Source organism: Humulus lupulus, chromosome 9 (genome assembly GCF_963169125.1).
Source record: "Humulus lupulus chromosome 9, drHumLupu1.1, whole genome shotgun sequence".
Taxonomy (NCBI): domain Eukaryota; kingdom Viridiplantae; phylum Streptophyta; class Magnoliopsida; order Rosales; family Cannabaceae; genus Humulus; species Humulus lupulus.
In genome coordinates, this window is record NC_084801.1 from 61,198,299 (window position 1) to 61,214,450 (window position 16,152).

General features: G+C 36.8%; 2 long non-coding RNA genes across 2 annotated transcripts; both read right to left on the bottom strand.

The window, feature by feature from the left end:
- Positions 1-969: 969 nt before the first annotated feature.
- Positions 970-2,529, bottom strand: LOC133800949 (uncharacterized). The gene is made up of 4 exons (XR_009876665.1): positions 2,463-2,529; positions 2,250-2,340; positions 2,045-2,116; positions 970-1,274 (listed from the first exon to the last, which is right to left on the bottom strand). It is a non-coding gene; the product is annotated as an uncharacterized LOC133800949 (long non-coding RNA).
- A 935-nt stretch (positions 2,530-3,464) lies between these two features.
- LOC133800993 (uncharacterized) lies at positions 3,465-7,340 on the bottom strand. The gene is made up of 4 exons (XR_009876688.1): positions 6,820-7,340; positions 6,230-6,306; positions 5,792-5,979; positions 3,465-4,364 (listed from the first exon to the last, which is right to left on the bottom strand). It is a non-coding gene; the product is annotated as an uncharacterized LOC133800993 (long non-coding RNA).
- Positions 7,341-16,152: the final 8,812 nt, after the last annotated feature.

Genomic DNA, 16,152 nt, shown 5'->3' on the forward strand with positions numbered 1-16,152 from the left:
GTGGGTTTCGGGTTGAGGGAGATGGGTCACCTGTTGGGGGTTTTATGCCCTAATTAAAACCCAATTTCTTTGTAATCTCATTTATTATCAATAAAAGAATAGAAATAATTTTTGACTTTGTCAATCACTTTGTTCACATGTTTTTCATGACTATTTGTTTAATATAAACTTCTATTAAATCCCGAGCATATAACTAATTGTATTTATAGTGACGTAATCACAGTGGAATATAAATATGATTATATGTTCAAAAATAAGTTAGTCCTAAGATTAGTCAGTGCACAGGATTTACAATGACTTGTCAATCTACAATATGATCTACTTACACATTGTAGTGTTATGTTCCTTCTAGAACATTAACAAAGTAGATAAGATCGGATGTATTTGTTACATCAGACTGGACCAATAATGACAATTGATAGGATAAGTAAACATACACTACAAGAAAAAATGCTTTTAATAACACCGAAAATGTGTTATCAAAACATACGATAACACTTTATGATGTGTTAATACCGACTATGTTATCGTAGGTCAGGGTACTTTACATAACACTTTATCAGTGTTATACATATGTGTTATTGTACTGTCAACGATAACACACTTTCTGTGTTATTTTAATTTATAGATAAGTGTTTAATTATGTTATTTAAAGTCAATTATATAACACATTTCCATACTTATAAATTTGTGTTATACTACACTTTAGTATAACACTTTTTTTGTGTTATACTACACTTTAGTATAACACATTTTTTGTGTTATATAATGAAGTTTGCATAACAAAATTCTTTACTTATAAAAAGTGTTATTGTAATAGATATTATAACACATTTTTCGTATTATTTTAATATTTAGATAAGTTTAAATTCTCATTATATATTCATTTATATAACACTAATTTATTCTATTATATTTTTATTTTTTATTTATATAATTAAAATTAGCTTTCTAATATATACTAGCACATCAAATGAACTTGATTTTCAAATAACAAAAAGTAAAAAGCATTCAACATTGTATTAACAATCCACAAATTAGTTCAAAACATTCAACACTGTCATCAAATTATATTATAGCTCTCAGGAGACAAAGACCCGAAAACTTAAACCAATAAATCTTAAATCACATGGTAAAAAACATTATCACATTATCGCATATAAAGTGCATCCTAATGACCAAATATCAGCTCTCTCATTGATATCTGCATTACTTGGACAATCCCACAACTCAGGAGCTCGAAAAGGTGCTGAACAATGCTCAGATGCCCATTCCTACACAGCAAGCAATGAGTACACCATCAATACAAGTACGAAATATTTAATGAAAGATGAAATCTATGTCCATTCCTCCATTACTTTGGTATATTCTAACAATAGGAACTTTTAAATTGTACAAATTAAAAATTCAAACATTTTGTAATTTGATAAGTTATTTAAATGAGGCTATCCAAATAGTAACTAAAAATGCAAAAACTTGATAGAAAACCTCAAAACATGAACACATGTCAAGTCTTCACAAATATGCCATTAATTAAAAAAATTCAATATTTTTTTATCTCTTAAGACGAAAAAATAAACTCGGACCTCATACAAATACCTTGGATCAATGTCATTCATAGTAGCATCTAATTCATTACATACAGAAAGAAATATCAAGTATGCAGCCAGAAAAAACTGGTGCATACAGGGTGGCATGCTTTACTTGACTATATGCAATAGAGACAAGAAATCTAGGACCCAGATAAGCAAAGAAGTTTTTCCAGCTCGTCCTCTACATTAACCAATATAGAAATCAGAATGACCAGCATAAACTACCATTAAACAATCAAAACTCCAAACTACAATTTATTTATTAATGGAACTCACAGTATTTCATCTAATCTTTACATTGCTGGATTTACGAGACTTATAATAGTATTTTTATTTTCTTTTGGAAAGGACTGCTTGTCATATATTTCTCTAGTTATGTATAAAAAAAAATATTGTGTGTGTGTCTCAACCCCTTCAAAACCATCCCGGGCATAACAAAACAAGAAACAGACCTGCCACTCAAGATGACCCAAAACTGCTTTCAGGAGGCCTTTTCTAAGATGCAAAATGTCTCGGGAATCCCCCTGCATCAACATGAAGGAAGTTGATTTAACACATTATACATACAACCTCTGTTATGCATTTTCTTTATAAAAAGTAATAACAATTACAAAAAAGGAAACTTGATATTGCCAAATCAATCAGTTTATGATTTACCATAGCCACTTTCCTTTTTTGAGCTCTTCTCTTAAACGTGCATCAGCCTGAACAGAATGGCAAGCTCAACTATCACTTCATCTTTTACAGCCTGAACAGAATGGCAAAAGAACCACATAAGTTTCAGGGATAAGTAGCTCATAGAGATTAAAAAAAGGGGACAAGTAGCTCATATCATAGATCATAGAGATGAAAAAAATTCATTGCTCATACCGCAGAATCACTAGGATTTACTGCCTGTAGCATGTCACGTAGGAGTTCCAGAACATTCTGCATAGCCCAAGGACAATGACCTCAAATGCAGAAAATGAGGGACACTGGAATACCTCTCAGCAGACATCAAAACAAACTAATAACAGACTGTTTTCATATGAAAGCTATAGAAAATGTAGCATCAAACTAACCTCTGCTGTGCTCTTTCCTTCCCGGGCATTATAATTTATATTGGCATCTACAACTTTCTGAGAAGGAAAAAAACAAATTAATTAAATGATGATATCAGAATTCAAAATAAGCATGCACTTAGATATCAATATGTGTTGTAAAAAATAACTTTTCTGACTTATGAATCGTGAATTTGAAATTTGAAGCTCAATGCATTTACTTTTGTTTTTCAAAAGGAAACCCCTCGATAAGGAGGTTTAGATTGTGGTAATACAACAACAATAAAAAGTTAATAACAATGAGTTCTCAACTTTGGTAATTTTAAAATTAAGTCTTCAAGATAACCAACAAATTGACAAGCAAAGGTAAGCCAGCCCTGCCTTGCAGCCAGTTATGAACAAGACAATATTTACACAGATATATGTGTTCATGCATAGATTACACAGCTTTACATACCTCATGCTCGGGAAATGCCCCAATAACTCTTGCAATGTATTGTTTTTGCACCTGCCCTGCTTCAATTTGTGACAAATGTACTGTATTAAAGTGAAGAAAGAATATATCATGACTAAAAATACTTGTACTTACACTAAGTGCTGGAGAAAAGAGAAATACCCTTTTGTTTTACATATTAATGGATACAAAGACAAATGTTGCTTCTAATAATAAGTAGTTATCAATATACTTGTAAAAAAAAAGAAAAAAAAAAGTAGCTGAAAAAGCAGTACATAAGAAGCAGCAACAGCAGAAGAGAATGATTCACTATTATCAGCCTCTTTATGTGTATATATACCTCTTGTAATTCACTATCCAAGAACAAGTTTAAGGATTTGGAATGCAATATTAATGAGAAAGACTTAATTAAATCAAAGAGGTCTGGAGTAGTAATCTAAAATCATGAATATAAGAAATCACAAAATCATATTATCTATTTTTTTGTGAAATATATATGTTCTGAACTGTTTAAACATATGTGTGTATTTTTGTACCACTCCCAAGTTCAAAAGTAAGAAATAGTTTACTTTTTCCATGTGAAATATATATGTTCTGAACAGTAAAATACAATCTGAATTTTCTGTATATATTCTTGCTAACCTGGGGGCCACATCAGAAGAAGTTTGATATTCAAAGCAACAGTTTAGACAGCCAAAAGTCACTATTTCTGAAATGCATAAGAGAGGGCCTATTAAACGTATAGTCATGATCATGAACATTAAATATATATAATCTACCAGTCACTTTAAATATATATATAATCTACTCTACCTTATGTCAAGTGTTTAATAGTTTACACTATTACCAACAAATTACATGAACATTACATAAAATTTCCATAAAATACGTAATTCTACCTCTACATAGAACTCATCCTCACAAGTTTATGCAAATAATAAACTAAGCAACAGCTTTAAAAGAAAAAGAAAAACTCTACATAGCTAGTTGTGAAACCAAATCAACATAATCTCAAATACATTTCACAAATCTCACTTCAGAATAAGACAATTTAGTATAAAATATTTAGGTACAACACATAATGATTAATGGAAATCTAAAGACAATACAAGGACATACTCGCATAGAAAAATATATCAAACATTAATGAACATTAAAGAGATTAAACTTACGGGTTCAGCTTCTTCAAGACACGAAGTTGTGATTGCTCATTGGCAAGAAGGTGAACAATATGTTCGAGCAAAAACTCTTTTCCTCTTAACTGTCTTTCTCTCCAACCTGGAAAAAGTAATCAATAAATATATCAATATGATGGCCATGAAAGAAAAACTGAGAAAATACCTTTAGCACCATCATTGTTTCAATTCGTTTGTTTACTTATTCTTAATGAATTGGACTAGGAATCAATAAATAGCTCCACACACTTGGTCCAATAAATGAGACTGGGAGGAATAATTTTACACAAGAAAAAAATATGGAGATTATTTGCATTCATATGGATGCAAATCAAAGATGACGTCAAAGTACTCAAGCATAGCAGCTTTCTTCTTTTTCTTCTTTTTTCATGTTTTTGCCAGCCAGCAATGAAGAATGAAAGATAAAGGCTTGAATACAAAAGCCAATGTAGCAATACATTTTCTGTACAGAACACATTCCAAATTAGTTTAAATGTACTTTCATTTGTCAGCTATTCTTCCAATCCAGGGAATTATCTTAATTGTTATTTTATTGTACATACTATATAGAAATGATTTTGGAAGAAGAAAAAAAATGAACCACAGTCTGCTTTCCATAAGAAATTTGCAATTCATGTCGAATACAAATGTAAAGGAAAAAATGTAAATAATTTGGAATGGAACCAACACCATTAGTTAGACATTTGAACAGCTATAAATTCAAGATGAAGATCAGAATCAGCAACAACTGCTTGTGGATGCATCAGACTGGGGCAGTCTCTCTTTAAAAATGTTCTTTCTGCATACTAGTAAAAGCAACAATCAATAAAAGCCAAAAGAATCCAAAGTTTGAAACTTTCGAACACACTATTTCTATGTCCAAATATTTTTTCTGGTAACAGAACAAATAAGTGAGCAACCACTAGCCAAGTGAGATCAGATTCTTATATGTTTATTTTGTATCTTATAGGTGCACATGTATATTATAGTGTTCAACCAAACCAATGTATATTTCGGGTGGCAAAAATCCAATTGTAAACTACCCAACTGATCTTAGTTTTTTCTAGTGTGTAAAAATGAGATTGATTACAAAGATCATGACATATATATATATATATATTCTCTGAGACATTCTTACCATTCAAACAAACAATCATTTAAAATATGCTTATAGTTCTCTGAGACATTTTGTGAAACAAACAATAAGTTCAAAACATCAAATATTTTTAATATTCTCTGAAACATTTGCCAAACACTTGTGTGCTTTAAAAATGAAAAGCTGAGCAAAATAATAGATTTGAAACCAAATGTCCAAATGAATCTTCTCAAGTGGAAACAAGATATTAAGCAATATATAAACCAGTAACCACATCAATTACTCACAAAAATATAAAGTATAAACCCACTGCTCAATTCTATATTATCTATTTCAGCATTCAATCTTATCAATAATAACTATTTTAGCTTTCAATCAATTCGATAATAACAAAGAAAAATTTGAATACAAAGAAAGAAGAGAGCTGACAGAACCTGTTGGAGGAGTCCCTTCCTGCGCCGCTGCTAGTCAGAGAGAGCGAGCTGAGAGCCTGTTGGAGAAGTCGCCGTCAGTGGGTGCTCTACTTCCTCCGCTGCTCGGCTTGTTGGACTGTCTGTTGCCGATAAATATGGAGAGAGAGTGTGAGAGCAGAGGTCGGGGGAGGCCGGATTTAATTGCTAAACTGCAGTGAGAGTCACAGTGGGTGAATTATCTCATCTAAAAGTGAAAGCATGGTCCTTATTCATATTACTAATTTAAGCACAAGCCGAGGTAGATTTTGTTCCTTATCTAATGTCTAGAGACATTCATGTACACACTTAGTTTAACATAGGATCACTTCCCGAAAGTTTTACTGTATTACATTAATAATTTACATACATGACTAAAGAACTCGGTTAAAATAAAAGAAATCAAGGAGAGCAATCAATTACCTCTTCCTGTTTCCACTGAGGAAGAAGTTCGTTTAATGCCCGAGGTTCAAAAACATTCCCAGAAATTATGTGTCCACCTAATGAGAGTCATAAAGATAGTGAGCCACAAGTGTAAAAGATAACCCACCTATATCTGCAAGTCTAATACTTCGTAAAACCACAAGAGATAGAATCAACCAAAAAAACAAAAACAAAAAATTGTATAAGGAACAAAACGAAAGAAATTATTTATGTGAATGCCTGAACCAGTCAATCTCATTTCACAAAAATGAGAAATAGAGCAATGCATTACCCAAACTGCAAAGAGAAATCTAAAAAATAAAATGCAAGAGATTTTTAATATCTAGGGGAAACACAAACCAATTCGAGAGTCAATTTTGGGGGTTTCGGAAATCAAAAAAGAAAAAAAAACTACATACCAATAATAGTAGCTCAATTATGAAAGAGAAAAACCCTCTTAAAATTGATTACTCTTTGGGTTCTTTCAAGCCTCTAAATAAATGGAGAAACGAGAAAGAAGAAGAGAGAGAAGAAAGGGAGCTAGAGAGAGAGCAAGGGAAAGCATTTGGTGATGGTGACGAGAACATTACCTGATTTCAAACCAAAGCCTCTAGGGAAGATCGTGCCTCCTAGCCTCAGAAGGGACTGGTCGATTCTAATGGTGGGTATTGCGTAAATGGAAGATTCGATGCAGGGAGAGGCACAGATGGGTGCGAAGAAGAAAACGGGGGAGTTATAGGCGGGCTAGGAAATGGGAGAGTCAAAGAAGCCGATGAGGCGAAGCCACAGAGATTGAGCCGAAGAGAAGTCGCCTCTCTGCCACCGCCGACAAACTAGTACTCCTATATCGCCTTCGAATGTGGTGTAGCCCTTCTCAGGATTTGTCTTTCGTGAAGGGGAGTGAGAGAGCGAGAAAGATAGGTCTCATTTAAATGGGTATACGGGAAATGGGTACACGGGAAATGGGAAATGAGACACGGGAAATGGATATACCAGGAAGAGAAATAGAGAAGAAAATGAGACACATGAGAGTATACCAAGAAGAGAAAGAGAGAAGAAAATGAGACGGGAAATGGGTATACGGGAAATGGGTACACGAGAAAAGGGAGTCTACTGTAGAAAAAACTTACGCATATTTGGCGCTATTTTTTTTTCCCTTGCCGCCTGAAACTTTCCTAATATACAATAACTCTTTTTAAATAGTATTATAATGATGTGTTATGGTAATGGGTGTTTGGTGTAGTGATACTGTTATTATCTATTCTATTCATATCATATAGTTGACCACAGGTCAATTCAATCTCAATTCTGAGTGGTTAGTATTCTAACTTGTTATATTATTTGAGTTCTTGGACTTGTTCATTACCAGCTTACCCTACGGACTAGCCCATACTTACATCTTGGGAACTCGGTATTATAATTGAGTGGGTGTGTTAATCATAGATATGAACATCTATAGCTTTTGATGACGAAGTGAAATGATGGTTTCCTTTTAGTTTGGTTCAAGGTGCTAAATGATAGAGATCTCATTTCAGTAATTAATATTAGTTTACTGAAATATCATTTACAAGGAACTAAGTGTTTTAAGGATAAAATACAATGATGGGTAAAACGGTATTTTAGTCCCATCTCATTGTAGACCGTCTATAGAGGATTGAGTGAAAATTATGGTTGTAACAATGGATAATTAATAGCGTATCTATATTTGTTATAGAGCGTTCTATGAATTCAAGAGTGCAATTTCGAGTCTTTAGTGGAGTCACGAGGAATTAATAAGTTAGTAAATTTATTTGTTAGATTTATGATAACTTATTGGAGCTTGATTTCATAGGCCCATGGTCCCCACTATACCTTGGATAAAATCATCTAGATAGTCTAAATTAATTGATTTAATTATCAATTAGAATTATCAAAGTTGACCAGGTCAATTTTGGATAGTTTCTCACAGTTATGTAATTTTGAGAAGAAAAGAGTAATTAGGGCAGATTTATTAATTAAGATAAATTGGTATCTAAATTAATAAATAAGCTTAAATCAAGGTTCAAATTATAAATAATTAATTTGATAAAGGATTTAAATAATTATTTAATTAATTAAATCAATAGAAAATAATACAAGCCTTGATTTTAAGTTCAATGAGCTTATAATCAAATGGGAAATTTCACAGGCCTAAAGCCCATGATAATTTTGACCTAGGGTTGTTAATTGGCTATTATTTTATTGATTTTTTAATTAAATAAATGACATAATTTAGTCTATAAAAGGAATGTTAAGAGAGAGTTGAAAAAACAAGTCAAGTCACAAGTTGAAACACAAGTTTCTAATAGGTTTTAGATTCTCTATAAACAAAAGTCTTTTTTTAAACCTTATTATTCTTTTCTCTTCTTCTCTCTGTATCTATCTCATGTGATGAGAATTTCCCACTCTAGTCTAGGTGATTCTAAGGATACTTTTGAAGGTTGTGAAGAAAATTGAAAATCGGTTCATTTTCTTGGTAATACTCTGCGATAGAAAGGATACAAGGGTCAGAGAAACTGAAGGCATGACTCTATTATTATGCTGCATATATTGTAAGTATTCTTATCATTATTTCTCTTGGAATTCAATTTTAGAAATATGTTCTAGGTTATCTCATATTAATTTATTTAATATTAGATCTACATGAAAATAAATAAAGATCCTTTATAAGTTTTCCCAACATCGCCTGAGATGCTCGACGGGGGTTGGGCTTGACAGTGGCTGGGGCTCGACAAAGGTTGGGGATAAACAGGGATCGGGGCTCGACAAAGGTTGGGGATCGATGAGGTTGGGGCTTGACGGGGGTTGGGTTCGATGGGAAGTTGGGGTTTTGTGTGTGTGTGTGTGTGTGAGTGTGTGTGTGTGAGAGAGAGAGAGAGAGAGAGAGAAACCGAGTGTAGAGAGATAAATGAGATGTAAAAAAAAATCGGTAGAAAAATGGGAGGGGTATTTTGGGTATATGGGGAATGTTTAGCATCAAAATGAAATAGTTAATAGTAGTGGTATTTTTTTGTAATAATATAGACTATTATGCATAAAGAGTGAAATTTCCCTTTTTATTTATTAATTATTTAATAATCTATTTATTCGAAAAGTGATAAAATATCTTAAAATAGATAATCAATCTTATCAGATAAATAATTTAATCATCAGAATGAATTTCTGAACTAATTTAAATCAAATTTGAATTATCAGATTTATTTTTCACATTTTAAATAAAGAAAAACTAATTAATTATTTTTATTATTTAATAATACTTTCAAAAATTATAAAAAATAAATAAATAATTAAGTACTTAATTAGTTAATTTTGAAAATTAATAATTAATTAATCTTAATTACATATTTGCTCTGAAGAACAAATTTCTTCCAAATATTTACTTTCACTGATTAATCTCAATTTTAACTCTTATCTTGAATAGTGTTGATAGAGCCACCTCAGGGACCTATGGACCTATAATTTCAAGCTCCAATAAATTTATATTTTTTAATTAAATCTCTTTAATATAATAACCTTAATTTTTTTAATCTCAATATTATTCCACTAAAAAATATGAGACTGCACTCTTGCAAAAATGTCCATTGATTTAATCATTACATATAATTCAATCCTCTATTAATGGTTCATAATTAAAGTTGGGATAAGATCACTGTTTTACCTCTTTAATTATTTCTTGTTTCCTTAAGTACCATTCACTTTACTAGTGATGGTTAATTCGTAAACTGATTAATGAATTCGAACTCAATAACCTTTTAATTCCAAAAGTTAACCCTTAAGGGAACCATTATTCAATTCCTCTCAAAAAAAGGTATAGATTCTATATCTATAGACTATGTCCCCAACAACTTACATTAATGAGTACCCAAAAATAAAGTTTCCAGCCTGATCATTTTGACATACCATAACGAGTGAATCAAATGACTTAAATGACATAAATAGGAGTTCATAGTAACTTCAGGATTGAGATCAATTTGTATATGATCATCTTATGTTTAATTAATACTTATAAAACAAAACGGTATATAACTAAGTATTAATCACATTATACAAAGTACCTCCATTAAGATGTCCTACTGCATCAGTAATCCGGATCTAAATTACATGTATTCATAATAGTAGTGAACCGTACTAACAATATTTAATCCAAAGATTCCAAATAACTTTGTTTTATTGTGAACTATTTAAATTTATTCCCCTACAATCTTAATCCTCTCGTACCAATACAAGATTGTAATCACAATAACGAATTTAGAAATTTTATGATATTCATATAATATTATTCAAATAATAATAATAAATGTTGATGGTAAGAACTTGTCAACGATGTTAGGTTGGAAAACTCATAGCTTAGTAAGAAAATAACTTAGAATGAACTTAGAGATAAATTGAAGAAGAAAAATGCAGACCAACAATGGAGCAAGAACTTGTATATTGCTTAATAACCTGAGTATACAATAAATTTTCCCACCCCTTCAATCTGAGGGTGAGGATCTATTTATAGTGGAGCTCTAATGGCTCCTAATACATAATGGTCCCAAGGGACAAGATAGTATATAGGTGCATTGTCAAGGTAGTGGCACGATCGTATTTGTGATGCAGGTAGTGCCATCACTCTATATACTATTTCTTACCACCACTACTTGTGTTATACAGATGTTAGGACCATGCTTCTGACCTCTTCAATCTGGTACATTTCGTACGCGTACGTATGCCCCGTACATCATGGGTGTTCTTGTTCCTCCAAGAAATGCCTTTTCTCCATGCTTCTTTGTATTCTACTAAGTGTTGGAAAGCTTGCAAGTTTCACACTAAGGTAGAGTGGGTTTCCTTAACGCCAAAGGTCTATGTAGGAAACAGGCCCTTGCATACTTATGATGTTCCCAACTTCGTGTCTTGTAAGAGACGTCCTTGGTTGAGTCACATATGGGAGACGTACTTCGATGGTGACACCTGTCTTAGAGAGTAAGGTAGGGCCTCATCAGTGAAGTAGGTGTTCCATAAAAAAGGGGGTTGGGAAACAACGGTCTCGGTAGGCAGTCTTCATTGCCGAGTCATGAGCGGTCTCTTATGGTCTCATCTATAAGGGCAAGATGCGAGTGGGTCTCGTGTGGCCTTGCAAGGCTTTGCGGCATAATGTGAGGAATGGTGAGATGGGCATCTCACGAGGCCACTAAGGCGAGATGCGAGGGTTCTCGCAAGGTCTCACGAGGCTTCATGGCATGATGGAAGGAATGGAGAGACACACGTCTCGTGGGACCACTTAGGCGAGACGCGAGGGGGTCTTGCATAGGGATGACCTCGCATAGCGAGGCCCTTAAGTCCATCGAGGCCTTTGTGTAGGGACAGCCTCACATAGTGAGGCCCTTAAGTTCGTCGAGAACTTGGTGTAGGGACGACCTCAGATAAATAGGCCCTTAAGTCCGACGAGTCCTTTGCATAGGGACGGCCTTGCATAGTGATGCCCTTAAGTCCCTCGGTGGTGCTTAGGCGCTCGACCTTTGCAAGGGGTGTTTCAAATGCACCTGACCTCGCATAGTGAGGGCCTTAGGCAGGGATGCCTTGTGCACCTATTCTAGGACCTTACATTGGGATGCCTTGTACACTCGACCTCACATGGCAAGGCCCTTAGGCGTAGAAAGGTTGAACTTCGTGGCTTTGTGTGTTATGCTTTATGGGATAATTTTCCCATATCACACTTGCCCCTAAGTCTATGAGTATACTTTCAAGTATTCTTGTAGACTCCTTGATATGTTCTTCTTGTGACATATATGGAATTTGTGTCTTGTCATTCTTCAAAAGACATTGGAAGGCTCAATATTGGTGTGTTATCTTGTGGTGTATAAAGAAACACAAAATGCATTTGATTGGTGTGTTACTTTGTAGGGTGGTGATCCAAGTGCATCCTTGTAATTGAATGAGGGCCAAAAATTTCAAGTGCAGATCCCAAAGCTACCAATACTTTTGATCTCCACCATTCATTTTAGATTTGATCAAAAGGCTAGGAAGTCTTGGCGTTCCCTATAAATACCTCAAGGCTTGGACCCATTTTTTCACACCAAAACTTACTTGGCCTAGTGGTATTTCTTCTAAATCATTTCCAAGAGCTCAAAGGTTTTATCCTCCATAGGAGCACTCTTGAGGTAATTTTTGCCCCTTTAATTGTTTTTTCTTTTTTATTCCTCCTTGTCCCATGGGAGTTTTGTAGGGGGTGTAAGGTGTTTTCGCTTACGAGGTCATCTTCGCACATCCAAAGGTCTGCCCTTGCATCTCCAACAACTCGTCTCCACACATCCAAAGGTCTGCCCTCGCATATCCAGGGACTCCCCTCGCATATCCAGGGACTCGTCTCCGCATATCCAAAGGCTCACCCTCGCATACCCAAGGATCCACTTACACGCTTCTAGGTATGCTTCTCTTTGTCGATGACTTATGTTGTTCTTTTCTTTTCTTTTCTTTTATAAGAAGGTAGAGGTCATAGGTTCGTATTTAGCTTTTCTTTGAGAATTCCCTATACCCATGGTGTGCTAGGCGTGCATGTGTAAGGTATTATCTTACCTAAATTTCACCTTTTTTATTTTGTAGATATAGGGTTGTTTACATGCACACACATCCGTTGAGTCTTAGTATGCCCATGGCATCTGGTCGGTCCTTTAAGGTCCTTCCTAGTGTCAAACCTATCGAGCCTTCATCCTTTGACTCCAAACCCGATACCCACAAACCTCCCGCGAGTGCATGTGCGCGAATGCGCTACCTGCAACTGATATCTGACCTTAGGCAGAAGGTATTGAGCCTTGAGAGTGATCTTCAATTACTCACTGGGAATGAGGGCTCGGAATTCTCCTCTTGGCATGAGTCATACATTTCTCAGGTAAAATCGACTCTTCAAGAAAAATTAGTTGAGATTGCCTACTAAGAAGAAAACTTACCTCTGGAGCCTTCATCCCCTTGTGGTGAATATGGCGCCGGTGCCCCTGATGTCGGGGCCCCTGCCCACAGGGGTGTTGATGGAAATCCATATGAATATGTGTTTCTTTCCATGGTCTTTCCCTCTTTCTTCCCCCAGCGTCTATGGCCAGACATTATAGAGTTATGCGGCATGCGGGTAGACATAGGACACACAGGGAGCCTTCTAGGGAATTGACGAAGTCAGTTTCTCACAAACCACATCTTGTTTATGTTCAGGTACCAAACTTGCCGAGGAGGAACCCCAAAGATTTTGAGATCATGGACATCAATCCTACCATGACTCGGACTAAGCTTTCCAATATGTTGAAAGCTCACAAACTATCACCTAACATCAACTACATTCTTCTTACTCGCGACTGTCGTGCGCATAGCCTGCTGGAGGGGTTTGTGGCTTTTAGTAATTCTGTGGTCAGATCTGGGGGGGCTTGCCACTTCACCCTTTCTTTGTGAAGGAACTCAACCACTTCATACTAGCAAATCTTCAGTTTTCACCCATTTCATGGGTCATGTTGAGTTTTTTGTATATTTTGTACAACCAAATGCACAAGCACAGACCCTCGATGAAGGAGGTCCACCATCTATTCACTATGAGGGAAAACCTATCGGCCCCCAGCTTCTACCATCTCCAAAAGGTTTTATCCCTCATGGGGTACCCCCTCGTGGAGGGCTCTATCTCCAATAGGGGTTCATGGAAGGGTGATTTTTTCCTTTCTTTTCTTTTCATGTCTTGAGGGGGTAGTTGACCCTGACTTGGGTCTGCAGCATCCGAGCGTGTAGCGAGGGTCCTGGCCGAGCCATCCACAAGCAAGCATGCCATTAGTCTCTTCACTGAGGGCAACCTTCAGTTATATGAGTTGTTGTCTCTTGATCAGACGGATTCCTTATGTTCTGTCTCGTCCACTCTTTCTTATCTGGAGGGTGTAGATGACGATGAGGAAAATGAAGACTATCATTATTCTTCGGACGATCTAATGGATATAGAGATATGAGGTTGAGGTGGACTCAGAGAACTACTCATGCTTAAGGTCCTCGACTAATAGGGGTAAGGAGGTTGTGGATGATTGATGTGCCGATGATGTTGCCTCTCGAATCCCATCATCAACAACAAGTGTTGAGTTTATCTTCGTCGCTCCTCCTCCTTCTTCTTCTATCACAAAGAGGAACTTTTTCCTGCCCTATTTTAATGATACTCTCCCGCCTTCGAGGATGCACTTGGGATGGGGATCCCCGGGTACCTCACTTCTCAAGGAGGTGACTCCTCGCACTTCCGCCCCCCCCCCTGCGCTTCTATTGATGGGTCTGAACCCTGCCAGTACCCTTCTCTGTCTAGGCACGCATCCACATGTGTGCGCGCTTCACCTCATCAGGCGTGTACCTCCACCTCTTGGGGGCATCCTCTAGCAACCCTAAACTATGAGCCATCACATGGGGAGGATTCTTGAGGATGGATGGAAATCCATGTTTTATGTCTCCGATACCGAGTTGGGCAAGGTATGCATCAATACAATCAGTATATGACTTTCATTTTTATTAGCACCTAATTGTTCACATTCTGTTTTATTTTCTTATTTTTACTCAAGCTTCCATCTTGGTACATCATTCATTGCCTTAAGTTCTTCCTCAACGCAATGCTTGTAGTTCGAGCTCGAGGTGGCGATGAGGGACCTTTCCTTGGCTGGACAGAGAATGATGAGCTGACTGTATGGGTTAATGATTTGGAGGGCCAACTTGTTGAAGCTATTCACAAGAGAGATGTGGCGATAACTAAGGCGGCATCGACCTCATGATCCAACACTAGGCTTGAGGCTAACATCTAGTCCCTCAATGAGAAAATTGGTGTTCTTGAGGTTAAGCTGGTGAATGTCGAGAACAACATAGTTGAGCAAACATTGCATGCTTTTTAAGCGACCAACCTCAATGTTAAAATGTCTCCCTTGGGTGACAATGTTGCTAAGAAGGTTATTTAATCGAGAGGTCGAGGTGGGAAGCCATAGGGCCATGTTCGAGGCTTATGTTCTATCTCCCTAGAAGGGGTGTTGTTGATGGTGAGAACTTGTCAACTAAGTTGAGTTGGAAAAAACTATCAAATCAAGATCACTAATTGGAAAGCTATAAAAATCAAAGCAATAACTCAAGAATTATGACAGAATAACAATGGAGAGATCAATCAATCTTTCATTAACTCTCAATCCTTTGCTACAGTAAAACTTCCAACCCCCTTTTAGGTGGTCTTAGAGTTCATTTTATAGTAGGCTCTAATGGCCTTAGGCACATAATGGTCCAGGAGACCATGGGGTACATAAGTACTATGTCAGGGGAGTGGCTTCAGAGGTTGTGGTCGTACATCCAGCACAGGAGCAGGTGTCAGGAGAATGCCTCCATTACTTGTCTGTACCCATGTCTGATGAGTGGTGGCAGGCGTAGTGGCGCAGGAGGTAGTGGTGTCAGCTCTGACCTTTGGCCGTAGACGTACGGACCATGACTCTTACCCCAGCAGCTTCACTGGCACTAGTATCCGTACTCACTATTAGGTCGTACAAGTATGTCCCATTCGACTCGTACTGGAGCCTCTAAGCATTGGCGTCTCAGGGTATGAGGAAGGGGGCGCTTGGTGCACATAATGGTCATGGTGCGAAGTGGGGGGCTCTCGGGTCCTCGGCACGAGATTCCTGAAGCACCCCGAAGCCACCCACCAACATGGGTGATAGGCCCGTGGCCTCGCCAGATGTCTAAGTGTGTGAGGCTAGATGCCTCCCCCGCAAGCCTCCCACGCGGGGCCTCCCTCGCGTGGTCTCCCTTACGTGGCCCCCTGACGGTGTGGCTTGGACCCAGATGCGTGGTACGACAGGGCAACGGCCTCCTGAGGAGATGATGGTCCGTCGGGCCTCTCGAGAGTGCGCGCGCAAGGGCCTCGCGCATGGGCGCCGCTGGTGGCCTCG